Source organism: Pan troglodytes, chromosome 19 (assembly GCF_028858775.2).
Source record: "Pan troglodytes isolate AG18354 chromosome 19, NHGRI_mPanTro3-v2.0_pri, whole genome shotgun sequence".
Taxonomy (NCBI): Eukaryota; Metazoa; Chordata; class Mammalia; order Primates; family Hominidae; genus Pan; species Pan troglodytes.
Window position 1 is genome coordinate 76,034,462 of NC_072417.2, and position 24,967 is coordinate 76,059,428.

Here is a 24,967-nt window from a genome sequence, read left to right on the forward strand (position 1 = left end):
AAATTCAACATAGAGATTACCAATAGGGAAGGAAGGAACACAGGCAGCTACAATTGTGTAAGTCATATTTTAAACTGGATGGAGTGTGCACATTTGTGTATTTTATTTTTATTTATATTTTTTCCTCTGGCCAAAATATTTCATAATAAAACTTTTTTTTTAAAGAACTAGGCAGGGTCTCTGTCCTTAGGGAGTTTACATTTTGATGAGAGAGGTCTCTCTCTCTCTCTGTCTCTCTCTCTCTCTCACACACACACACAAACACACACACACACACACAAGAAATGGGCAAAGATATAGCATCGAGCTGCTGTCTTGGGGAGAAGAGCATCCTGGGAACCCATCTTTATGGAGTTCATCAATGAGATCAAGAAGAGAAATTATATATGAATTCTGTTAAAAAGGTAAATTTAATGTTGGTGTAGACTTTCATCTTTAATCAAGGTAATTGAATATGCCCCCCAAAGTTCATGTGTTGAAACATAATCCCCAATGCAACAGTGTTTGGAGGTGAAGCCTAATGGGAGGTGCTTAGTTCATGAGGTCTCTGCCCTCATGAATATGTCATTATTTTAAGAGTGGGTTTATTATAAAAGTGAGTTCGACTCTCTCTCTCTGACTCTCTCTCTCTAACTTTCTATCTCTCTCTCTCTCACTCTTTCTCTCTCTCTCGTGTGTGCTCCTGCCCTTCCACCTTCTGCCGTGGGATGACTCAGCAAGAAGGCCCTCACCAGATTCAGTGCCTTGATCTTGGACTTCTCAACCTCTAGAACCATGAGCCAAATCAATTTCTTTTCATTATAAACTACCGAGTCTTTGGTATTCTGTTACAGCACCACAAAACAGATTAAGACATTGATGATACTTAACGTCTTTCTTGTTTTGCAAGGGAAGACAGAATAAAGTTAATGCTCCACCTCATGCTGACTTTCAATAATTCTATATCCAACAGAACACTCTATAGACTGCAGATGCAAGTGTGAAGGGAAATGAGATAAGGTAGTGAGCAGCATGAGGTAAAGGGCAGGTTGGTTTTGAGGCAGGCTTCCACTGGGCAGGAAGCTGGAAATGAGATGCAGGGTTTAGAACAGTAAAAAGAAGGGGAAAGAAAAGGGGAGGAAAAGACAAGCATTCAAAATTCACTTAAAATTAAGACTATACATTAGGTGTCATGGAGAGTTCAAAAACAATAAGACATGTCCCCTGACCTCAAGGAACTTAGAGAAGCATTTGCCAGAAGGCTCAGAATGCTCATAATAGGCTGGGTGCAGTGGTTCATGCCTGTAATCCCAGCACTTTGGGAGGCCGAGGAGGAGTCAGTCAGGCTGAGGTCAGGGGTTCAAGACTACCCTGGCCAACATGACCAAACCCCATCTCTATTAAAAATACAAAAAAGTTAGCCAGGCATGGTGGCACATGCCTGTAGTCTCAGCTACTCAGGAGGCTGAGGCAGGGGGAATGCTTGAACTGAGAGGCAGAGGTTGCAGTGGGCCAAGATTGTGCCACTGCACTCCATCCTGGGTGACAGAGCAATACGGTCTCAAAAAAAAAAAAAAAAAAAAAAAAAAAAACTCACAGTGGTACTCAGTGAGCCATGTGCTTTACAAGGATGCTCTTATTTAATTCACACACTAACCCGGTGAGGTCAGCTCTCCTAAGCCCATGTTTCAGGGGAAGAAACTGAACACAGAGCAGTTCTGTAACTTGCTCCCCTGCAGCAAGGGTCAGAAGTAGCACCATTCTTAACTGTTGCCCTTGCCAGGCCTGAGAGATTTCAGTGGACAATGGAAGTGATGAAGTCTCCTGGAAATATTTGTCTCTAGAAAAGAGGCATAATTCATTCCTCAGCCCCCCTTCCCAGGTGTCACAGGTATATTTTTTGACTCTACTATTTTTTTAAACCACATTTCCTTCTTCTCCTGCCCTCCCTAATTCCTCTCTTCATGCCTGTCTTCTCTTTCTGTCCCAGTCTTTCCCAAAGCCTGCAATAACATATATTCAGATAGTAAGCTATGCTTTTAGTTTTCCAAATTGTCTTCTTTCTTTGCATCCATGTTTGGAGGAAATAGAATACGTAAACCCTTAAGACTCTTCTCAGACTATGATTTTGCCCTCAGTACTGTATCATTCCCATCAGCTTAAAAATATAGCTCAGTACTCTCATCTTATAGAAAAAAGTAGCTATTTTTTAAAAAAAACCTGTCCTTGATCCCACATGTTCCTGCAACCCTATTTCTCTATTCTCCATTTATAGCAAGTCATCTTATAAAAAGTCTGTAGCCACTGTCTTCATTTCTCACCTCTCATTCTCTCTTCATCCCACTTCAACTGGCTCCTGTCCCACTCTATGCTGATATCTTCCAAATTTATACTTCTAGTCCCAACCTTCCTTCTTAACCAGCTGCCTCCTTCACATCGAATTTGGACATTTAATATGCATTTCCAAGTGAACATGCCCCAAGGCAAATCTTTGCTTCCCCAGCCCAACCTACTACTCTCCAGATTCTCCTTATCTGGCAAGTAGCTCTGCGACGGGCCTAAGCTGGGAGTCTGCAGACCACCCATTCCCTCAGCCCCCAACACTGAATCCACCAGGTGGGATCCACCCCACCTCCAGAATATCCCAAATCTGTCTGCTTCTCTCCATCTCTGTCTTCATCCAAGACGCTATCACCTCTTACTGGAATTACAGTTATAGCCTTCTTATATAATCCATTCTCCACATGGTAGCCAGAGTAATATTTTAAAATGCAAATCAGATAATATCACTCCTCTGTGTAAAATCCTTCCATATCTTTCCTTTGTGTTTAGCATAAAATCTGTCCTTCAGGGTTCTACATGATCAGGTTTCTGGTCCTCTCTCTGACCGGATGACCCCTCCCCTGCTCACCAAGTCCCGGCCATACTTTCAATCAATCCTCCCACCTCAGCCTCCTCAGTAGCTGGGACCACAGGCATATGCCATTAAGCCCAGCTAATTTTTGTATTTTTTGTAGAGATGGAGTTTCACCACGTTGTTCAGGCTGATCTCAAACTCCTGGGCTCAAGTGATCCTCCCACCTTGGCCTCCCAAGGTGCCAGGATTACAGGCGTGAGCCACTGCACCCAGCCTTGAGATCTTTCTGTTCAATGAGCACGGCAAGCTTTGAAGCTGCTGTTCTAACTGTTCTCTCCCCCTTCCTGGATTATGAATTCCCTGGATCTTCCACAGGTGGCTTCTTCCCAATATTTGGGCCTCAAATATCACCTTCTCAGCCTTCCCTCACTAGCCAATTTAACTGAACTACTCTCGATTACCCTGTCCTCTTTTATTTTCCAATTAACACTTATTACTACCTGATGTGCCATTGTTTTGTGTGAGTGTGTTCATCATAGAATGTAAGCTCTGTGAGAACCAGAACCTCGTCTTTTTTGTTTTTTGCCACATGCCCTGTACCTAGCAGGGTGCCTAGTACACAGTAGGTACTCGATAAACATTTGTTTTAAAAATTAATGAAATATGCCAGGCGCGGTGGCTCACGCCTATAATCCCAACACTTTGGGAGGCTGAGGCGTGTGGATCACGAGGTCAGGAGATCAAGACCATCCTGGCTAACACGGTGAAACGCTGTCTCTACTAAAAATACAAACAAAAAAATTAGCCGGGTGTAGTTGCGGGTGCCTGTAGTCCCAGCTACTAGGGAGGCTGAGGAAGGAGAATGGTGTGAACCCGGGAGACGGAGCTTGCAGTGAGCCGAGATCGCGCCACTGCACTCCAGCCTGGGCGACAGAGTGAGACTCCGTCTCAAAAAAAAAATTAGTGAAATAAATTCATGAAAGATAAGCTCCTTGAAGTCTGGGACCATTATGACTCATAAATTTCTGTATAACTTTTCCCAACTACCTCATCACATTGCCACATTATCTTATGAGTTCTCAAAATACGGTTCTTGATGATGAAGCCATAGACAACAAATTTACCTTAAAAATCTAGGAAGAGCTAGGTACGGTGGCTCACACTTGTAATCTCAGCATTTTGGGAGGCTGAGGCAGGAGGATTGCTTGAGCCCAGGGGTTTGAGACCAGCCTGGGCAACATAGTGGGACCTTGTCTCTACAAAAAATAAAAAATTAGCCGGGCATGGTGGTACATGCCTGTGGTCGCGGCTACTGGGGAGGCTGACGTGGGAGGATTACTTGGGCCCAGGAGTTCAAGGCTGCAGTGAGCCGTGATTATACCACTGCACTTCAGCCTGGGTGGCAGAGTGAGATCCTGTTTAGAAAAACAAAACAAAAAGACAAAAATCTGGGAAGACAAAGGGACTGTTCTAACTGTTCCCTCCCTCTCCTTGGATTATGAATTCCCTGGATCTGCCACAGCAGGCTTCTTCCCAATATTTGGGCCTCAAATGCCACATTCTTGGCCTTCCTGCACCACCAAATTTAACTGAACTACTCTTTATCACCCTGTCCTCTGAGACAGGGTGTCCTGAGATGACCTTAATGTATGCTTTTATTTTAATGAAAGTTTCTGATGAAAAATTTGTTGTGATAAATCTAACGGTTACACCAACTGCAATCCCCCAAATCTTGGAATCTTTCCTGGGTCTGGGGTCCAAATCTTTGAACCAATAGTGGTTGACAAGACCCAAAGCCAAAGCATTTCCTCACCCCCTTAGTCAATCACCCTGGTCTCCCTTTCCCCTTTTACCCTCTGAACTCTCGGGGCAATGAGTATTTAATGGTTTTGAAAATTCTTCCTTTCCATCAAGGAACAGTGTTAATTCCATCCCCTGAAGAAATTTCCAGGGTTTTAGAGTCGATATGATAAAACGCCTTTTAAAAGTGGGCTATAGGTGCTTTTCTAACCACTCTGTGTAATTCTAATAGATTGCATAATTCCTTACAAAGGTCCTGGATGCTCACCACCCACATCTCCAGCCTAAAACTAGGTTATGAGTAAAATGAAAACTCTGCAAAAAAAAAAAAAAAAAAAAAAAAAAACTCTTCAATTTTCAACTTCCCATAAAGTCCTCAGCTCGTTGCATACCTCACAGGCATGGAAATCCATATTGTGCAAAGAGGTCAAGAACCTAAATAATTATTCCACTCGTAACCAAACAGTAATAGACACTCCCTTTGAAATTGTGGAAATTCTCATTTCCACACTAAAGCCAAGGGAACACAGCCGGGATGTGATGTCAGCAGGCAAGAAGGCTGAAAGTGGACTTTGATTAATTACCTGATTGGTTCCTGCCCCACTTGGACCTGAATGAAGCAAGTCTGCCACATTGAAAGGTTTGGGGAATTTTAGGTGGAAGAGGGGTGGGATGGAACGGAGAGGCTTTATCTAGTCTGAACCATTCATAGTTTGGGAAAGTGCCCAAGTGAAAACAATTGAACACCAAATCATTTTCCCACGAGGCTGGCAGAGTTCTTCATAGACTATTAAGTTTCAACTGCTTTGTAAACTCTATGAAGACATCTTTAAGGCCCTACTTTTTTCCCCCTGGAGAAATGTCTTCACTCCAAGAGGTTAGCCTAGGAAGATATCATTATCTTCAAGCCACAACAACCAATCCCCTAGGCCCCCCATCCTGAAATTCTTGAACCCTGTGCTCCACCCTAACTCAGCTCAGGAAACTGATAAGCAGCTGTAAAAATAGACGTAAAACATTCTCTGCCATTCAAATCAGTGGGCACAGTTTGCACTTTAAAAAAATGGGGCCAGGAAGTTGTTCTTTTCCATTTTTTAAAAAGTTATGGACTAAAACACAACTAAGCAACCACATACATTACAAAGTGAATTTGTCTCCTCATTAGCTCTGATGTAGCTTATATGTTTGTATGTATGTATTCATTTAAAACTCTGTTTTATCAACATTTTAAAACATCCACAAAGGTAGAGAGACTTGTACATTGAATATCATACAGACTCAACACCCAGCTTCAATGATTATCAATGTAAATTCATTCCATTTTAATGTTCTTCTGATAAAACACAAAATCTCAGAGCACATATTCAGGGCAACTTAAATCTATGCTCCTGGGTTTAAAAAAATATATATGCACACAAAAGCTTGCCATGAGAATGTATCCATGTACAACATTTAATTTTTTATAATACATATTAATTTCTGTGGAGTTTTTGGTCAAAAGAGTAAAACTTCACAAATTCTGACTAATTAGCTACAACCCTGTCCAAACTGTTGAAAAAGTTGCCTTATATGACTTTTTATTATTTATTTATTAATTTTTGAGATAGTGTCTTGCTCTGTCGCCCAGCTTGGAGCGCAGTGGCGTGATCTCACCTCACTGTAGCCTCTGCCTGCCAGGTTCAAGCGATTCTCCTGCCTCAATGTCCCAAGTAGCTGGGATTACAGGCATGCACCACCATGCCCGGCTAATTTTTGTAGTTTTAGTAGAGATGAGGTTTCACCACATGAGCCAAGCTGGTCTTGAACTCCTGACCTCAGGTGATCTGCCCGCCTTGGCCTCCCAAAGTGCCGGGGTTACAGGTGTGAGCCACTGCATCCAGCCTTATACAACTTTTTAAAAGGCAATTTTATCACTTCCAAATGATAATATCATAAAAGTATTGCCAAGGAGAGTTTCTGTCAGATTTGCCTTAATAAACACACAAATGGTAACTATAACATTATGAATTATCTTTGCATGCAAATAGGTGCTTCTAAATAATTAAAGATATATTAATCAGCTTGGGCTGCCATAACGAAATACCATAGACTGTGTGGCTTACACTACAGAGATGTATTTTTTTCACAGTTCTGGAGACTGGAAGTCTGAGATCAGGGTGCCAGCAGGGTCAGATTCTAGTGGGAGCTCTCTTCTTGGGTTACAGACAGCCACCTTGTCACTGTGTCCTTACAAGGCAGAGAGAGAGCAAGCTCTCTGATGTCTCGTCTTATAAGGATGCTAATGGCCAGGCACAATGGCTCATACCTGTAATCCCGGCACTTTGGGGGGCTGAGGTGGGCAGATCACTTGAGCTTAGGAGTTCAAGACCAGCCTGGGCAACATAGCCAAACTCTGTCTCTAATAAAAATTCAAAAATTAGCCAGTTGTGGTGGTGCACCTGTAGTCCCAGCTACTTGGGAGACTGAGATGGGAAGATCCATTGAGCCTGGGAGGTCGAGGCTGCAGCAAGCTATGATTGTGCTACTGCACTCCATCCTGGGTGACAGAATGAGACCCTGTCTCAAAACAAAAAGGGGTGGAGCACTAATCCTAACATGAGGGTCCTACCCTTATGAGCTCATTTAAACCTACTTACCTCCCAAAAGCCCCATCTCCAAATACTGTCACGTTGGGGGTTAGAGCTTCAATGTGTGAATTCGGGGGTATACAATTTGGTTCCTAATAAGCTTTAGACAAGTTCATCACAAACATCACAAATTCCATATTAGAGCTAGGGGGGGATAGCTGCTTTTGCTACAAACAGTTTAGCTTGGAGTTTATAGTTAACTATCAAAGCTTACCTAATAATGCTCAGCATAAATGCTAAGATCTTCTGAAAGTAGAACACAAACCTGGCTTGTGTTTTTTTAAAGATCAGTGAATTTTTTTATTGACAGAAATTAGGATGGTTACCAAGAGACCTGGAAAAAATCCAGGCTTTCAAACTTCCCTTGGAATTTGCAAGTGGGTAATTCATTATTCTGCTTCTGTCCTGATAAGTCATGGTTTCTGTGGCTGCCCAGCTGTTGGTGGCTGAACTCTCCCACAAAGGTGACCCCACTGTAAAAGTGAAGTCATCGTGACTGAGCATGGCTGAGAACTCCCCTTGGGAGGTGCAGGGGCATTGGTTCTTGTAATAAGAACTCTCTGACTGGAGATGAAAGTGCTTTGGGAACATGGGGCCAAACCTGTTCAACTAAGAGCAGGAAAATGGTACTTCGTGAAGGGTATTTGACTTGCCAACATCCTGAGATATAACTTAAGAATGATCTATAACTGGCTGGGCGCGGTGGCTCATGCCTGTAATCCCAGCACATTAGGAGGCTGAGGTGGGTGGATCACCTGAGGTTGGGAGTTTGAGACCAGCCTGACCAAAATGGAGAAACCCCTAAAAATACAAAAATTAGCTGGGTGTGGTGGTGCATGCGTGTAATCCCAGCTTCTCGGGAGGCTGAGGCAGGAAAATTGCTTGAACCCAGGAGGTGGAGTTTGCAGTGAGCCGAGATCGTGCCATTGTTCTCCAGCCTGGGCAACAAGAGCAAAACTCCACCTCAAAAAAAAAAAAAAAAAAAATCTATAACTCATCATAGTGAAATATTTTTCTTCTTAAAATTTATTTTCCAGTTTTTATTTTAGAATCAAGGGGTACATGTGAAGGTTTGTTACAAAGGTATATTGCATGATGCTGAGGTTTAGAATAGAAATGAATCTGTCACCCACTGGGTAGTGAGCACAGTACCCAATAGCTAGCTTTTCAGCCCTTACCTACCGCCCTTGCTTCCCCCTCTAGTAGTCCCCAGTATCCATTGTTCCCATCTCTGTGTCCCCTCATACCCAGTGTTTAGCTCCTACTACAAGTGAGAACATGCAGTATTTGGCTTTCTGTTTCTGCATTAGTTTGCTTAGGATAATGGCCTTCAGATGCATCCATGTTGCTGCAAAAGACATGATTTTGTGCTTTTTAATGGCTGCATAGTATTCCATGGTGTATATGTAGCACATTTTCTTTATCCAATCTACATAGTGAAATCTTGTCTTGATATTCTCCTGGAAGCTGGAAGCAGATATTGAAAATGAGCATGCTTAGTTTGAGGAGTAGCAACAAATTAACTGGACTATAGCTCATTATACATATACTTATTATACTTTATTTATAGTATTACTGCTTGAGGGCTAAGATTATGGGCTTGGGAATTCAGGAAGTTCTGAATTCAAATCCTGACTCCAACATTAGTAGCTATGTGACCTTGGGCTCATTTCTAAATTTCCCCATTAAAAAAAAGAAAATCTCTAAAATGAAGATAATACTACTACCTACCTTCTCTAAGTGGTTATAAGGAATAAATAAGATAATGTATATAAGTAGCTTGGCATAGCATCTGGTATACAGTAAGAGCCAAATAAATGGTGAGTACTATTATTTGCCCAGCATAATTGAACTTCAACCATTATAATTAACTACACTTGTGAAATCCGAGTGAAAGATTGCTTTAGTTATTGCAACAACCGGAAACACCTTCTCCAAGGGAGGGAGGTGGTTTTTAGAACTTTTCTCAGTGTTAGTTTGCATATCTTTGGGGTATTTTAAAAGGTGCTAAGCAGTATTTGTTAGCACTTTACAGTATCCTTCTGGTTCATAGGATTTTTGTAGCTTATTTGCCACTTACATAAGAAGCTGTGTCTTCTTTAAGTCCCATTTTGCAGGAAATAGTGGGGCTATTTACCATGTACTTTTCAGAAATAAGTTAAGCAGTAAGAAATTCAGGCAAGGTTCTGGAGATACATATACAGCACAACAACATAAATAAGGGGTCTCCATGTAATATACAATACCACTAAAAATAATAGTTTACTTCCCCAGTGGCATAGAAGGTGCCTGAATGGGCTTCTCTGATTATTACAATCATAGTGACAAGACCAGCTTGAGCTGTCAGGAGCCCTGGGGTGTACCCAGTGAGATGGCCCAGCCTAGATTGGCCTCTATTTCCCATTTATTGTGAGGAATGCAGCGTTTGCCTTGGTGAGTGTGAAATTCATCTGTCGATTTCGAGGGGAAAGCTGGAGGCCGAAGATTAAGTGAGAAGACAAAAATCTTTCGGCAAAACATTGTGAAGTGGTAATACAGAAATAATGCTCTCGAGTCTCATTTCCCACCAGTGAGGTGCTTGAGAATAGTGGGTCTGATTAAGACAGAGAAAAAATGTGCCAGAGAATAAAAAGTGGAAGTCTTGCTTTGTGGTCTCTTTGCTTGCTGCAAAAATTTTCTGAGTACTAAGAGCAACAAAGGGTTGGTGGAACATTCTGTATTTATGAATCGTGTAAATCAAATCTTATTAATTGAATTCTAAAACAAGGGGGTGATTAGAAAATTATGGAGGAAAATGCTTCATCAGTGTGAAGCCTTGCCAGCTGCTGCATTGGTGTCGTAACACATGCCTTGGTAGAATTACGGCATTCTGGTGCCAGGAGTGTCCCAGTTAATCAGATCTGTTAGGATATTGGACAACCGTGCAAGCTTGGTGGGCCTGTGACTATGTGTTCAGATTCCCTTGTCCTAATGGTTATCACACAGTATTTCTCAGTCTTTAATACTATAACAACCCCTTCTAAAGGTGAATAAAAATTCTCTATTGATGCTTAACGTTTGCGGAAATTATTTTGAGTATAATTTTTTTTTTTTTTTTTTTTGAGACAGAGTCTCAATCTGCCACCCAGGCTGGAATGCAATGGTGCAGTCTCGGCTCACTGCAACCTCCGCCTCCTGGGTTCAAGCGATTCTCTTGCCTCAGTCTCCCTAGTAGCTGGGATTACAGGCACCTGCTGCCACGCCCAGCTAATTTTTGTATTTTTAGTAGAGACGGGGTTTCACCATGTTGCCAGGCTGGCCTCAAACTCGTGATCTGAGGTGACCCGCCCACCTCAGACTCCCAATATTTTGAATTTAACATTATCTTAAAATGCTATTTTAAGATAATGAGAAATATTATCTTAAATTTATTTAAGAAATTTATTTAAGAAATAAAACCAGGTACAAAATCCTAGTATTTACAGTTCTTATAAACCAAAGGCTTTTTTGTTTCAGATTAAATTTAAACAGAATTATGGAGCCAGTGATATTTAAATTGACAATACTAATTTAAGGAGATGGATGATGTTATTTTGCTGAACGAAATAACTGATTACAACATAAACATGGTACTACTGATTGCCACAGGGCAAGTTCTTTTGATTTTGGTGCATTTATAAAACGACTTCTCTCAACTTTTTAAAATTTGAACTATGAGATTACCTTAATTAATATGGTAGCAATGCATCATTCACATACGGTGGCCAACTCTGCTCTTTTCTCATTTGCCAGGGACAACTGGGGAATGCTATGCTATGCCAATTTGATCACAAACACAATGCAAATGTGAGTTAACTCATGAGGCAGTGCTCAGTTATGAAGTAGTCATCTTGTTTTTGTTTTGTTTTTTGAGATGGAGTCTCGCTCTGTCACCCAGGCTGGAGTGCAGTGGCACGATCTCAGCTCACTGCAAGCTCTGCCTCCTGGGTTCATGCGATTCTCCTGCCTCAGCCTCTGGAGTAGCTGGGATCACAGGCGCCCATGACCATGCCCAGCTAATTTTTGCATTTTTAGTAGAGACGGGGTTTCACCACGTTGGCCAGGCTCGTCTTGAACTCCTGACCTCAAATGATCCAACCGCCTCGGCCTCCCAAAGTGCTGGGATTATAGGCGTGAGCCACTGTGCACGGCCTGTCATCTTGTTCTTAATGAAATGTTCTATGGTAGCCCTTCACCAACATGGCTGTTGAGCACTTAAAGGGGACGACTGCAAACAGGAACAGAATTTTTAGTTAATTTCCATTTAAGTAGCCACTTTGTGACTAATGGCTACTGTGCTGGATAGTGCAGAATCCTAGTTCATACATTTATTATGTTTTTTTTTAGATGCTCGTTGAAATAAAATCACCAGCTGTGTGAGTAGGGCAATGTATTTAACCTTTCTAACCCTCCGAGCTTTTATCTGTAAATTGGGGATGACGAGATATAACACATTTAATCACTTAGCACAGTGCCTGGACAGGAACAGCACACAACCTCCAGTGTTGCAAATGGGTGATGGGCCTGGGGGAGGGTCTGTCCTCATCAAAGTTTCCATTACTGCTTCCTCAAGCCACTCCTGGGCATGCTTATTTTTTGAAATACATGATTGACGTTTTCTCCAGCTTATCTGAAGTGCTATTAAAGGCCTCTTTAGATAGTGTTGCAATTTTGATTAATCTATAACAGGTAAACTAAATAAAAAGAGTGTGTTTACCATGCAAATGTAGCTTCCATTAGTCACTTGCCACGTAGCCTTCTGCCTTCCTATTAGATTACCCCCTACCCACCACCTCCAGTGAGCTGCTTCTGATCTCAGATAACTGTCATAGATGCATTAAACAGCCAGGGCATTTAGGACCTCATCTTGATTTGTCTGGAAAGCAGGAAGCCTAAATCCCCTTCAGGCTGTGGGGGAACAGTATGAAACAGGCTGTTACACTGTCCCCTCTGCTTCTGCTCCTGTGGGGTTGCTCTTCCACTCCCCAGGCCCAATTTACAACCCCACTTTCTGACTGGCAAACACCCTGCATTATTTTTCAGAATCTGCTCAAGCTTCCTCTCATCTACAGAATCTTTCCTGACCCTCCAAGATAAAATGGATCTCCTCTATGCTTGCCTTCACCCTGTATCTTACATAGGCTTCCATCACAGCTGCCGTAATTTTTCGTATTTATTCTTACCTTATGTTATGGATAGCGTTGTGTCCCCCAGAAAGACATGCTGAAGTCTTAACTCCAAAAACCTCAGAATGGGACCTTATTTGGAAATAGAGTCTTTGCAGATATAATTATGTAGTTAATGACACCAGTAATACTGCAGTAGGGTTAATGATACCTGTAATACTGGAGCAGGGTTGGCCCTTAATCCGATATGACTGGTGTCCTTATAAGAAGAGAAGAGTCACACACAAGGATGCACAAGGGGAGAATGCCATGTGACAATGGAGGCAGAAATGGAAGAGCTGCAACTGTAAGCTAGGGAATGCCAAGAATTGCAGAGAAAGCACCAGAAGCTAGGAAGATGCGAGAAAGGATTCTCACTTCCAGGTTTCAGAGGGAGCATGGCCCTGGGGACACCTTGATGTCAGAATTCTTGCCTCTAGAACCTTGAGACAATGAATTTCTGTTTTTTTAAGCCACCCAGTTTGTGGTACGTTGTTAAGGCAGTCCTAGGAAACCAATACACCTAACTAGACCATAAGTTCCTTAGAAACAAAGACCTTGTTTGATTTATTTATGTGGTCTTGGCAGTTGTTGCAGTGTCTGAACCAGTAAGAGGGATCAGCAAACCTGGCTGAATGGATAAATGAATGAACACAGAACCTGTTCTTTTTCTTAACCTGGTCTTAAATTGGAACTGCCAAAAAATTACTTTAAATCTTTTTTCTTTCCTTTTTTTGAGATGGAGTCTTGCTCTGTCGCCTAGGCTGCAGTGCAGTGGCTCATTGCAACCTCTGCCTCCCAGATTCAAGTGATTCTCCTGCCTTAGCCTCCCGAGTAGCTGGGATTACAGGCACCTGCCATCATACCCAGCTAATTTTTGTATTTTTAGTAGAGACGGGGTTTCACTGTGTTGGCCAGGTTGATCTCGAACTCCTGACCTCAGGTGATCTGCCTGCCTCAGCCTCCAAAATGCTGGGATTACAGGCGTGGCCGCTCCTGGCCAAATTACTTTAAATCTATTCAGTGTTACTGCATATGGCCACACAGGCTAGGCACTGCATGATTCTAGAGTTGTGCAATGAGGTGACCTTCAATTATTTGTCACTGTATAACTTGATCTACATAAAGAAAATCAACAGTACAGTGAACCACCATGCCATCTGTTAGAAAAACCACCACCGTTGGAAGATTCAGCTCTTACTCACCTAGCCAAATAGCAGAAGCCATAAGTAGTTATCCTCTAGGGCAGGCTTTGGTAAACTACGGACCTCTGGCCAAGCCCAGCCTACAGCCTGTTTTTGTAAATAAAGTTTTACTAAAATACAACCATGCTCAGTAATTTACATACTGTCTATGGCTGCTTTAGTGCCGCAGTGAGACAGCTGAATGGTTGTGATGAACAGTGGATGTGCTGGAGCCTATAAAGCCTAAACTATTTACCATCAAGCCCCTTACAGATAAAGTTTGCTGAGCCCTGCTCTAGATGATTTAAATTAGTAGATATTGCCAGAATGTTTCACATTAAGTGATAAAGATCCCACTTTGAAACTGAAACCACTCATTTTATCACACATTAGAAGATTCTACACTACTAGCGTTAATGTAGACATGCCAAAAAGAAAATTATGTGTAGAAAATAATGTATTTCTTCCTCAAAATGGGAGGCAGGGGTTAGAAATAAAAGAGTGTGAGAGCTTATTTATGTGTATATGTGAATAGGAAGGTGTAGGTGGAGTAAATTCCAAGCAAAAACATAACATATGCAACTTACACAATTAGGTGCTCTGTATAGGAAATGTTTTGAACTGTGTCCAGCTACCCAAATTGGAAAGAAGCGAGAGCTGGAGAAATGGATAGAGACCTATTATGAAGTCCAGGAGGAGAAATGTTTATGAGAAAAGTGCTGCCTGCAGTTTTTTTCCTTCTGGAAGGTATTGTGGAAAGTCTTAGACCTTCCTGAGCAGTACCTTGCATCAAGTACATGCTGCCATGTGATCCCATCACCCAGGCCTCAACTGATTGGGCCAAAGCTGGATGCTTGATCCAAAGGTCAAAGGCCTGTGGAAAACCTGGTACAAGGGCTCTGCCCAGTAGGAGTGGATACTGGCCACACCAACCACATGTTTTCTCCTGGGGAGTTTGAACTAGAAGCCTATGGAGACATCAGCAAATCTATGTATATTATATATCAAGAATGTTTCACATTAAGTGATAATAATATATTGATATATAATATAGATCAAGATTAGCAAATATTATATATCAAGATTAGCAAAAGCAGAAACAGAGTAGTTGTCACTACAATGACAGGGCAATTGTTACCTAAGAGGATAAGTAGAAAACAAGGTCATAAAAGCGACATTGTGTCCTGCATGATGCTGCCGTTTCCAGAGGTCTGACCTTGCCGTGGGGGCTGAATCATTAATCACGACCCAGTTTGTTCCTTTCTTTGAGACAGGGTCTCAGTCTATTGCCAAGCCTGGAGTGCGGTGGCATGATCATGGCTTACTGCAGCCTCAACCCCCGGGGCTCAAGTGATCCTCCTGCCTCAGCCTCCCAAGTAACTGGGACCACAGTCACGTGCCACTACACCCAGCTAATTTTAAATTTTTTGTAGAGACAAGGTCTCACTATGTTACCCAGGCTGGTCTCAAACTCCTGGGCTCAAGTGATCCTCTCACCTCAGCCTTCCAAAGTGCTGAGATTATAGGCAAGAGCCACCATGCCTGGTCTATTCTATTTTTGCTGCTGTTCAGGGATGGGTTTAGTTCATAGTCAGCTAAGTTTTCCTCTTTTATCACTTCAGCCATGCTCTTCCCATCCTCTGTTCCTGTAACTCTCTGTCTTTTATCTGCAGGTGCCTTACAAACTCTAACTTCAACCAACCCCGCCATGTATTTCTCTTCTTCTACATGTGGGTGGTTTAGGGCTGCAGGAAAACATATTTCCCACCCACTGTGTGGGTGGCATTGTGAGTGCATGGCTTCTAACCTCAGCGGGACCTGCTTGTCTATTTGGAAGTTCCTTTATGTGTCTGTATTTGGCTCCCTCTACTATTCCTCACAGCTGGTATTGTAAAGTTTCAGCACTCTCCAGGCTTCCGTCTTGGCCCACTGCAACCTCCACCTCCCAGGTTCAAGTGATTCTCGTGCCTCAGCCTCCTGAGTGACTGGGATTACAGGCATGCACCACCATGCCCAGTTAATTTGTTGTATTTTTAGTAGAGATGGTGTTTTGCTACGTTGGCCAGGTGGTCTTGAACTCCTAGCCTCAAGTGATCTGCCCGCCCCTGCCTCCCAAAGTGCTGGGATTACAGGTGTGAGCCATCACCCCTGACCAGGCTTCCATTTTCATGGCTTACCTCGAATCCGATCTCAGAGAACTCAGAGTCCTCAATTTCCGGACTCCCTCCAGCAACTTATAGAAACCTGTACCCTTTCTTTCCTGCTTTCTTGTTTCTAAGGAAAAGGTACTGCTTCTTCTGTTCAAAGCTAATCCTTCCAGCTGCGCTCCAGATTCCAAGATCTATTCTTGATTCCAACCTTGTTCCCATGCAGTTATTCCCTCTCATTCTTACATCTGCCATTTCTTCCTGGTCCATGCTTTCTTTCCTCCAGATTATGTACAAGTTCATCCTCCTCTTTAAAATGCCCTTTTTTGACCCTTCATAACCTACTAGCTAGCATCTTACTGAACTCATTCATTTTAAAGCTGCTCATCTTAAAAGGTATAGAAAATTCTGGAAATTTAATATGGAGAACTGAAGTGATTTAAGAGAACCCCATCTCCCAGTTCAAGTACATAGAAATGCTGCTTAAAATATAACAAGCTTTTAAATTTTAAATAAATAATGGAGTTCAAATTGAGTAACAGGTGTCTCCAGGTCCTAGAAATGAAAGAAGTTTTAAAAACCAGAATGAGAGAGAACAAAAAGCAAATGGCTGTTGGGATGTTGGAGTCTGAAATAGGTCTTACTGGTTGGAAGTTGGGGTTCCAACAGCAGCATGAGGAGCAGCATGTAGGTTTCAGAACCCATGTTGAGGGAGAGTGAGCCTCAGCGACCAACATTCAGCTCCAATCTCAAAGATCTGCAGCATGTACAAAATGGGAGCTACAAAAATTCCTCTAACCAGCCTCTGAAAGCGTTAGCCAAGCTGGATATCAACTTGAGGCAACATATGGGAAAAGATTTATCAATGAGAAAGCAAAACTCAAGGCCACCCTACCCATCAATGGAGTGTTGGACCTGAACTCACACTTCCCATGTGGTTCTGTGATCCTAGCTGAGGCATTAACATGAACACTTATCCAGAACAAGTGATACCCAAGGGCCTTCTGCAGAGGCAAATGCAAAACTGCCCTGTAGGGACATTCCTATAACCCAGGGCATATGGGACCATCTTCATTGAAGATAAGCTTAGAATAAAAATTTATAAACTAGGCAAGAAAAAAAAATCATTTCAAGAGTTAGCATGAACAATTCAGAAGAGGATTTGCACTCTTTTTTTTTTTTTGAGACAGAGTCTCACTCTGTTGCCCAGGCTGGACTGCAGTGGCATGATCTTGGCTCACTGCAACCTCTGCCTTCCAGATTCAAGTGATTCTCCTGCCTCAGCCTCCCAAGTAGCTGGGATTACAGGTGCCTGCCACCACACTCAGCTAATTTTTGTATTTTTAGTAGAAATGGTGGTTTCACCCTGTTGACCAGGCTGGCCTCGAGATTCACACTCAGAACTAGAAATAATAGCCCAATCTGAAAGAAACTTTCAAATGTTTAAAAATATAATAGAAATATAAAGGAAAAATAGTGTCTATTAGGCAACAAAGGGACAGTATTAAAGAAGAGCAGGTGAATCTGAAAAAAAAAGTCTAGAAATGAAAACTAGTTTTTGAAAATTAAAACTCAGTGGTTTGCTCAATAGTAGTCTGGACATAGCTGAAAGGAAAAGCCGTCAATTATCTAAGAAATGCAGCTCAGAAAAAGATAAAGGAATAATGTGAAGGAGGAGTTGGGGGTCATGGAGGACAGAATGAAAGGGTTCAAGGTGCATCTCATTGAGTTCCAGAAGGAGAGTGTGATATCCTTATTGCTGACTTTCAAATATTTTCTGCTATCCCTCTGGACACATGGGATATTTGTGTACTTGCTCACCACCTGGAACTTAGGTGTGGTCATGCGACTTACTTTAGCCAATGCAATGTGAGCGGAAGTGATACATGTCTCTTCTGGGCAGGTGATTGAAGACTCATTGCACACAGGAAGCTGAGGCAGGAGGATTGCCTGAGTCCAGGAGTTCGAGGCTGCAATGAGCTATGATCTTGCACCACTGCACTCCAGCCTGGGTGACAGACAGTGAGCATGTCTCTAAAAAAATAAAAAATAGAAAGACTCAATGCACAATTCGTTACACTCTTATTTTATTTTATTATTAATTAATTAATTAATTTTTTACTTCTGCCAAGGCAACCAGCAGCATTCCAGGTGGTGGTGGTTCTGTCAACTGAATTTCAGACTAAAGGCAACACAGGGCAGAGTCCACCCCTAATGGACATGTAGCAAATGTGAGGAATAAATCTTATTGTTTTAAACTATAAAGATAGTGAGATTGTTTGTTCTGCAGTATAAGATAGTCCATCTTGACTGATATAGGGAAAATGGCAAGCAGAGACGACAGACATCAAAGAGCTAATACACTTTTCAGAATTAAAAAATGATATGAGTCTTTGGATTAAATGAAAATATTGAGTCCTGAGTAAGACAAAAACAAATCCACAATCAGATGCAACATAATGAAACTGCCAAACATAAAAGCATACTTCATCTAGTTAAATCCTCATCATAACTCTATTACATCATATTACCACTCACATATTATATGTGAAGAAGCCAAATAAGTCTGTTTTATGGCTGCAGAGAGAGGAAGGTATAGAAACAGAATTCAAACTTAAATCTGTCTCCCAAAGCCCATCCTTTCCCAAATCTCATTTGAAATTTCATTTTCACTTTACAACATTCCTGTAAAATGACTTATTTTCCCACTTTATAGATAAGAAAACTGAGGCTCATCAATGTTAGATGACTTGTCCAAGCACATAAAACCATAAATGGTGGGGCTCAGGTTTGAACTCAAGTCTTGTTGGCTTCGAAGCCCAGACTTTTGTTTTTTTCTATGTCATACTGCCTTCCATAATTTCTCTAGAATTTAGCTTACATATTGTTATCATTAAATTTTCCACGTTTACTCTCCAACCACAGTGGTCTTCCTGCTCCTCCTAGAACACACCAGGTATGCTTTAGTCTGAAGTCTGCCTTTGCTATTCTTCTGCCTAGAATGTTCATTTCCCAGACAGCACAATGACTCTCCATTCAGGTTTCAGTTCAAATTCTTTTTGTTTTGTTTTGTTTTTGACACAGGGTCTCACTCTGTCACTCAGGCTGGAGTGCAGTAGCACAATCATGGCTCACTGCAGTCTTGACCTCCTGGCCTCAAGCAATTCTCCCACCTCAGCCTCCTGAGTAGCTGGGACTATAGGTGCACACCACCATGCCTGGCTAATTTTTTTTTTTTTTTTTTTTTGGTATTTTTTTATAGAGCCAAGTTTTCACCATGTTGCCTAGACTGGTCTTAAACTCCTGAGCTCAAGTGATCCTCCTGCCTCAGCCTCCCAAAGTGCTGGGATTACCTGGCTAAATTCTATCTTGATAGGCTGGCCTTCCCTGACCACCTTCATCCCTAATGTTCCATCATCTTACCCTGCTTTATTTTCTTCATAGGTAGTATATTTATCCGGCATTATCAATCAACATATTTATGTGCTTATTGTCTGCCTCTCCCTCTCTAGTAAAAGCTGCATGAGAGCGGATTCTTTATTTTGTTATATTTCCTCAGTTGCTCAATAAATATTTGTTGGATGAATGAATGAACAAATTAGCCACAGAGTGTCTGCTCTTAGCACTACTGAACCTCATAAGAATAACAGGAAGTAAAGACCCTGGGACACATGGGAGAGCAGACCTCATCACAAAGCAGGGCTAGACATGAGGCAGCCTAGCAGCAAAGTCAAGGCATTATCTGCACCCCAGCCTTTTCATTCAAAGAACACCTAATGCTCTTTATTTTATTTTTTATTTTTATGTGTTTATTTTTTGAGACGGAGTCTCACCCTGTCGCCCAGGCTGGAGTGCAGTGGCACGATTTCAGCTCACTGCAACCTCTGCCTCCTGGGTTCAAGTGATTCTCCTGCCTCAGCCTCCTGAGTAGCTAGGATTATAGGCACACGCCACCATGCCCAGCTAATTTTTGTATTTTTAGTAGAGACGGGATTTCCCCATGTTGGCCAGGCTGGTCTCGAACTCCTGACCTCAGGTGATCCACCCACCTCAGCCTCCCAAAGTGCTGGGATTACAGGCGTGAGCCACCGTGCCTGGCCCTTTTATTTTTTTGAGACTGAGTCTCACTCTATCACCCAGGCTGGAGTGCTGTGGCACAATGTCGGCTCACTGCAACCTCCGCCTCCCAGGTTTAAGTGATTCTCCTGCCTCAGCCTCCTGAGTAGCTGGGATTACAGGTGCCTGTCACCATGCCCTGCTAATTTTTGTATTTTTAGTAGACATGGGGTTTCACCCTGTTGGCCAGGCTGGTCTTGAACTTCTGACTTCAAGTGATTTGCCTGCCTCAGCCTCCCAAAGTGCTGGGATTACAGGGTGTGAGCCACTGTGCCCGGCCTGCCCTTTACTTTAAATGCCCCACACATGGTCATATGAAGAGATTGGTTTACCTTACCCACCTTTGACTTTACAGTCTGATCCTTTTCCCCTAATACCTTAGTATTCACTCACTGGGTCAACAGTACTTCTTCCTATGAGAGGGTGAGTCCACAAAGGGCTGCTCTGTCGTTCTCCACCATGTGTACACCTATATTTTCTCCTTTTCTTTCCTTTTCTACTCTTCCATGCAGCAACAACTCTGTGAGGTGGATATTATGACCTCTCCCTGGCTTCATTTCATAGATGAGAAAACCTCAGCTCAGAGAAGCTAAGGGATTTATCCAAGATCACACAGCTGTTAGGAGCCCAAGCTTGGATTTGAACTTAGGATGGATGGTGTTATGGGTTGAATTGTGTTTTCCCCTCAAAAGATATGGTGAAATCCTAACCATCCAATACCCCAGAATGTGATGGAATGTGATCCAGTCATGGAATAGAAATAGGGTAGTTGCTGACGTAATTAGTAAAGGTGAGGTTATACTGGAGCAGAGTCGGTCCCTAATCCAATATGATGGTGTCCTTACAAAAAGAACACTATGGCTGGGCGCGGTGGCTCACACCTGTAATCCCATCACTTTGGGAGGCCGAGGCGGGCAGATCACCTAAGGTCAGGAGTTCAAGACAAGCCTGACCAATATACTGAAACCCCATCTCTACTAAAAATACAAAAGTTAGTCAGGCATGATGGTGGGTGCCTGTAATCCCAGCTACTTAGGAGGCTGAGACAGGAGAATTGCTTGAACCTGGGAGGTGGAAGTTGCAGTGAGCTGAGATCACGTCACTGCACTCCAGCCTGGGCAACAGAGCAAGACTCTGTCTCAAAAAAAAAAGGAAAAAAGAAAAGAACACTAAGTGAAGTGACAGGGACGCATGGCGAGTACCACGTGATAATAGAGGATGAGAGGCCCAGAAGCACCAAGGATGGCAGGCAAACCCCCAGAAGCCAGGAAAAGGCAAGGAAGGATTCACCAACAGGTGTCACAGGGGGTATGGCCAAACTTCCAGCCTCCAGAACAGACATAAATTTGTGTCATTCAAAACTACCCAGTTTGTGGTGCCTTGTTACAGCCGCCCTGGGAAACCACTGCAGGTGGTGAAGCCATCTTTCCTCTGTGCCACGCCATCTTCCAACTTTGGGACAGAGTTGACTTATATGGCATGAGCTGAGAAGGAATGCATGCCAAAAGGGTCTGCAGACTTCACTTCATCTGAAATACCAAAAACAGAACCAGGAAGTGCCTAAACCATCTTATTCACATTGATATCAGTGAATATGAAGAAGTTAAGTCCCTAAATTGTCTTGGGACAAGCTGGCTCACCAGGTAGAGGACACCAGAGAAAATCAGCTATTCCCCCAGACGCCTCCTCAACAGGTGTTTGTTACTGCCTTCCTCCCAATCCCCAATTTAGGCTGATACCTAGGCACCTCCCTAATTATACGCAAGATGCTTTCCTCTTCTGTTCTTTTTTCTTCTCCTCTTGCCCAACTCCAACTTACCGCTATTGTGTTTCTTCAAGTTTTCCGTGGTTTTGCCTTAAATCTGGCAGTGGCATCAAAAAGCGTTCCTTTAATCCCACTGGAAGAAAACCGAATACCAAAATATCTGATCCCTGCTCCGCTACTTCAGTGCACATGGATTCCTTTGAACAATGTTACCACTCTCCCTGGTGATGCTGTCAGGGCAGGGAGCTGGGGATGGAGAAGGCAGAGAGAGACAGGATTGGTGCAGCAAGGAGGAGACTCGAGAGGGTAAAAAGGCACAGGACAGTAGATATGGACATGGGTGTCTGAGGGTCGCCAGCCCTTCCTCCTTGAATAGATGTTCTGAAGCCTCATGACCCTTAGGAAATAAGCATTTTCCAGTATTCTATTGCTTTTTGCTCTGAATCTTTGGTATTCTGATTTTTAGAAGTGGAAAAAATATTTTGATTTAAGCCATATGGTCTTTTCCTTCTTCCACTGGAGCTGTAGGAAACTCACAAGGGCAGGTGTGGAAAGCAGCGGCAGCAGGGTGGGTGGGTACATAGGCTCCATGTGTCTACAGCTTGTGCAATTCTGTAGCTATGGCAACCGTGTGCAATGCCACTCGCGTAGCCTCATAACACGGCCCGAGAGTTACCCCTGGCTCCTCAACTATTCCTCTTCAATGCACTATCTGTGCTGCTGTTTCCTAGCTACCATCGCTATGTTAGATTTTTTTTTTGAAGTCGTGCTCAAGTATTGTTTCTGTCTGCTATGCTTGTTGTCACTGCACCTTAGTTCATCTGATAGCACAAGTAGATAGCAAACCCAAAACCCATTTCTTACAGATACTGTTGGTTGTTAACAATTGTCTGCATTTTTTTTTTTTTGAGACAGAGTCTTGCTCTGTTGCCCAGGCTGGAATGCAGTGGCACGATCTCAGCTCACTGCAACCTCTGCCTCCCAGGTTCAAGCAGTTCAAGCGATTCTCCTGCCTCAGCCTCCCGAGTAGCTGGGATTACAGGCGCCCACCATCATGCCAAGCTAATTTTTGTATTTTTTGTAGAGAGGGGTTTTCACCATGTTGGCCAGTCTAGTCTCGAACTCCTGACCTCAAGTGATCCGCCTGCCTTGGCCTCCCAAAGTGCTGGGATTACAGGCGTGAGCCACTGCGCCTGCCCAATTGTCTGTACTTAAACACATTGTGTTAGAAAGATTCTTGAGGCCGTGGTCTGAATGAGATGACCCCTTGAGACTTTTTCTAGTTCTGCCAGTCCATGCTGGGTGGGCTCTGTCAGAGCTAATGATACTATCAATTGACTGCCTGCCTACTGAAAATCTGTTTTTTTTGTTTTGTTTTTTTGTTTTTGCCAGTTGTTACAATTTCCTGACAACAACAAGAGCAGTAAAATTAAAGTAAAATTTATAGCAATATATGCAAATATATCATATCCTATGAAGAGTGTACATGAGTAGTGTATGCATATGTACCACATAAAAGCAAGCTGCATTGTGTTAATTCTGAGAATATATGCACAAATGGTTTCTTTTATTTATTGTTAAAAACCATCTCCAAATGCTCAGAAATATTTGTTGTAATTAAATTTAAATGTTTTTTAAAAAATTCATGGGAGTTGGTAATTTACTATGTTCATATTTTAGTTTCCTTATGTTTGGTCATTAAGCGCGGTATCATAAACAGCTAAGATTTAAGGCCCTTCACCTTCCTGGGCTTCAACAGAAGCAGGATGTCAACACCCATAAGTTACAAGCAGTCTCCCCAAGGGACTGTAATACAAAATACACTTACAATTGAATTAACTTGGGAGAGGATTCTGGGAAGCTGACAGCATCAGCAGCATAGTTTTTCATTCTTTCTAAATCCTTGCATAAAAAAAAGAGAGAACAATTAGATAGAAAAACCAAAAATCCATGAGCAGCGTTTACTGCAAAACTAGGTGACAAGTGAGCCCCGCAAAATACAAGTGGGCAGAGATAAACCACCAACAGTTACAAGACATGCAGGGTATCAGTGTCTGTGTGGGAAAAAGAATAAAGGAGCTGCATCTGACAGGCCTGAGAACAGGAGGACCCCAAAATAGCCAACAGGCATTCACTGGAGAGACGTCAGGCCCATCTGAGAACAGCAGCTGAAACTGGTAGGGCTTTGGTCCAATACCAATGTCAAGCCCATGGGGACTAAGTCTGAAGGGGCTATAGATGCCTAGCTCCTCTGAACTCTCAAAATCAACCTGCCAGGTCCCCTTTGCCAGACAGAGACTCACACTAAAGATAAGTTGCTTGGGGTGGAATAAAAATTGAACAGGACATGGACAAAAGATGAGGGAAAGAAAAGCTCCACGCCAAAATAGTGAAATATCATAAAGCAAGCTGCCTTATGTTTTAACACTCCTCCAAATCAAGAGAGGGAGTTCTGTGAAGTAAGAGAAGTTTTTTCAATGCAATTTTACAACAAAAGTTCAGAAAAACTAATTTTACATGAAAAGAAGCAACAGAATACAAAAAATTAGCCAGGCGTGGTGGTGCATGCCTGTAGTCTCAGCTACTTGGGAGGCACAAGAATCACTTGAACCTGGGAGGCAGAGGTTGCAGTGAGCCGAGATTGTTGCCACTACACTCCAGCCTGGGCAACAGAGTGAGACTCTTCTCAAAATAAATAAATAGACCGGGTGTGGTGGCTCACGCCTGTAATCCCAGCACTTTGGGAGGCCAAGGTGGGCGGATCACCCGAGGTCAGGAGTTCAAGACCAGCCTGGTCAACATGGTGAAACCTTGTCTCTACTAAAAATACAAAATATTAGCTGGGCATGGTAGCAGACACCTGTAATCCCAGCTACTCGGGAGGCTGAGGCAGGAGAATCGCTTGAACCTGGGAGGCAGAGGTTGCAGTGAGCCTGGGCGACAGAGCGAGACTCCATCTCAAAAAAAAAAAAAAAAAAATGAAGGGGAGCATATACAAAAATTTAAAAAATGTTTTCATTAGTAATTTTGGTAATAGTATTTTTATTCTGAGATTGTTATATATTTAACAGGAAATGAGACAATGAGTAATTGTGGGGTATTCTCATTCTATAAACCTCTATCTCCTTGAGATAGGGCTTCTTGGTGTGGAAGAAAGGGGATACAGATAGAATAGAGAAGAGATTAAGAGAAAGCTCCATGAGGCAGGGCACGGTGGCTCATACCTGTAATCCCAGCACTTTGAGAGGCTGAGGTAGGAGGACTGTTTGAGCTCAGAGTTCCAGACCAGCCTGGGCAACATAGCAAGAC

General features: G+C 42.7%; 1 long non-coding RNA gene across 1 annotated transcript in view; it reads right to left on the bottom strand.

Moving 5' to 3' along the window:
- LOC107969295 (uncharacterized) overlaps positions 1–24,967 on the bottom strand; it is a 36,709-nt gene extending 11,742 nt beyond the window's left edge. The window contains exons 1-3 of the long non-coding RNA XR_001711034.2: positions 24,883–24,967; positions 23,487–23,560; positions 17,632–17,811 (exon numbers count right to left, since the gene is read on the bottom strand). This is a non-coding gene — a long non-coding RNA (uncharacterized LOC107969295). The remainder of the gene's footprint in view (positions 1–17,631; positions 17,812–23,486; positions 23,561–24,882) is intronic.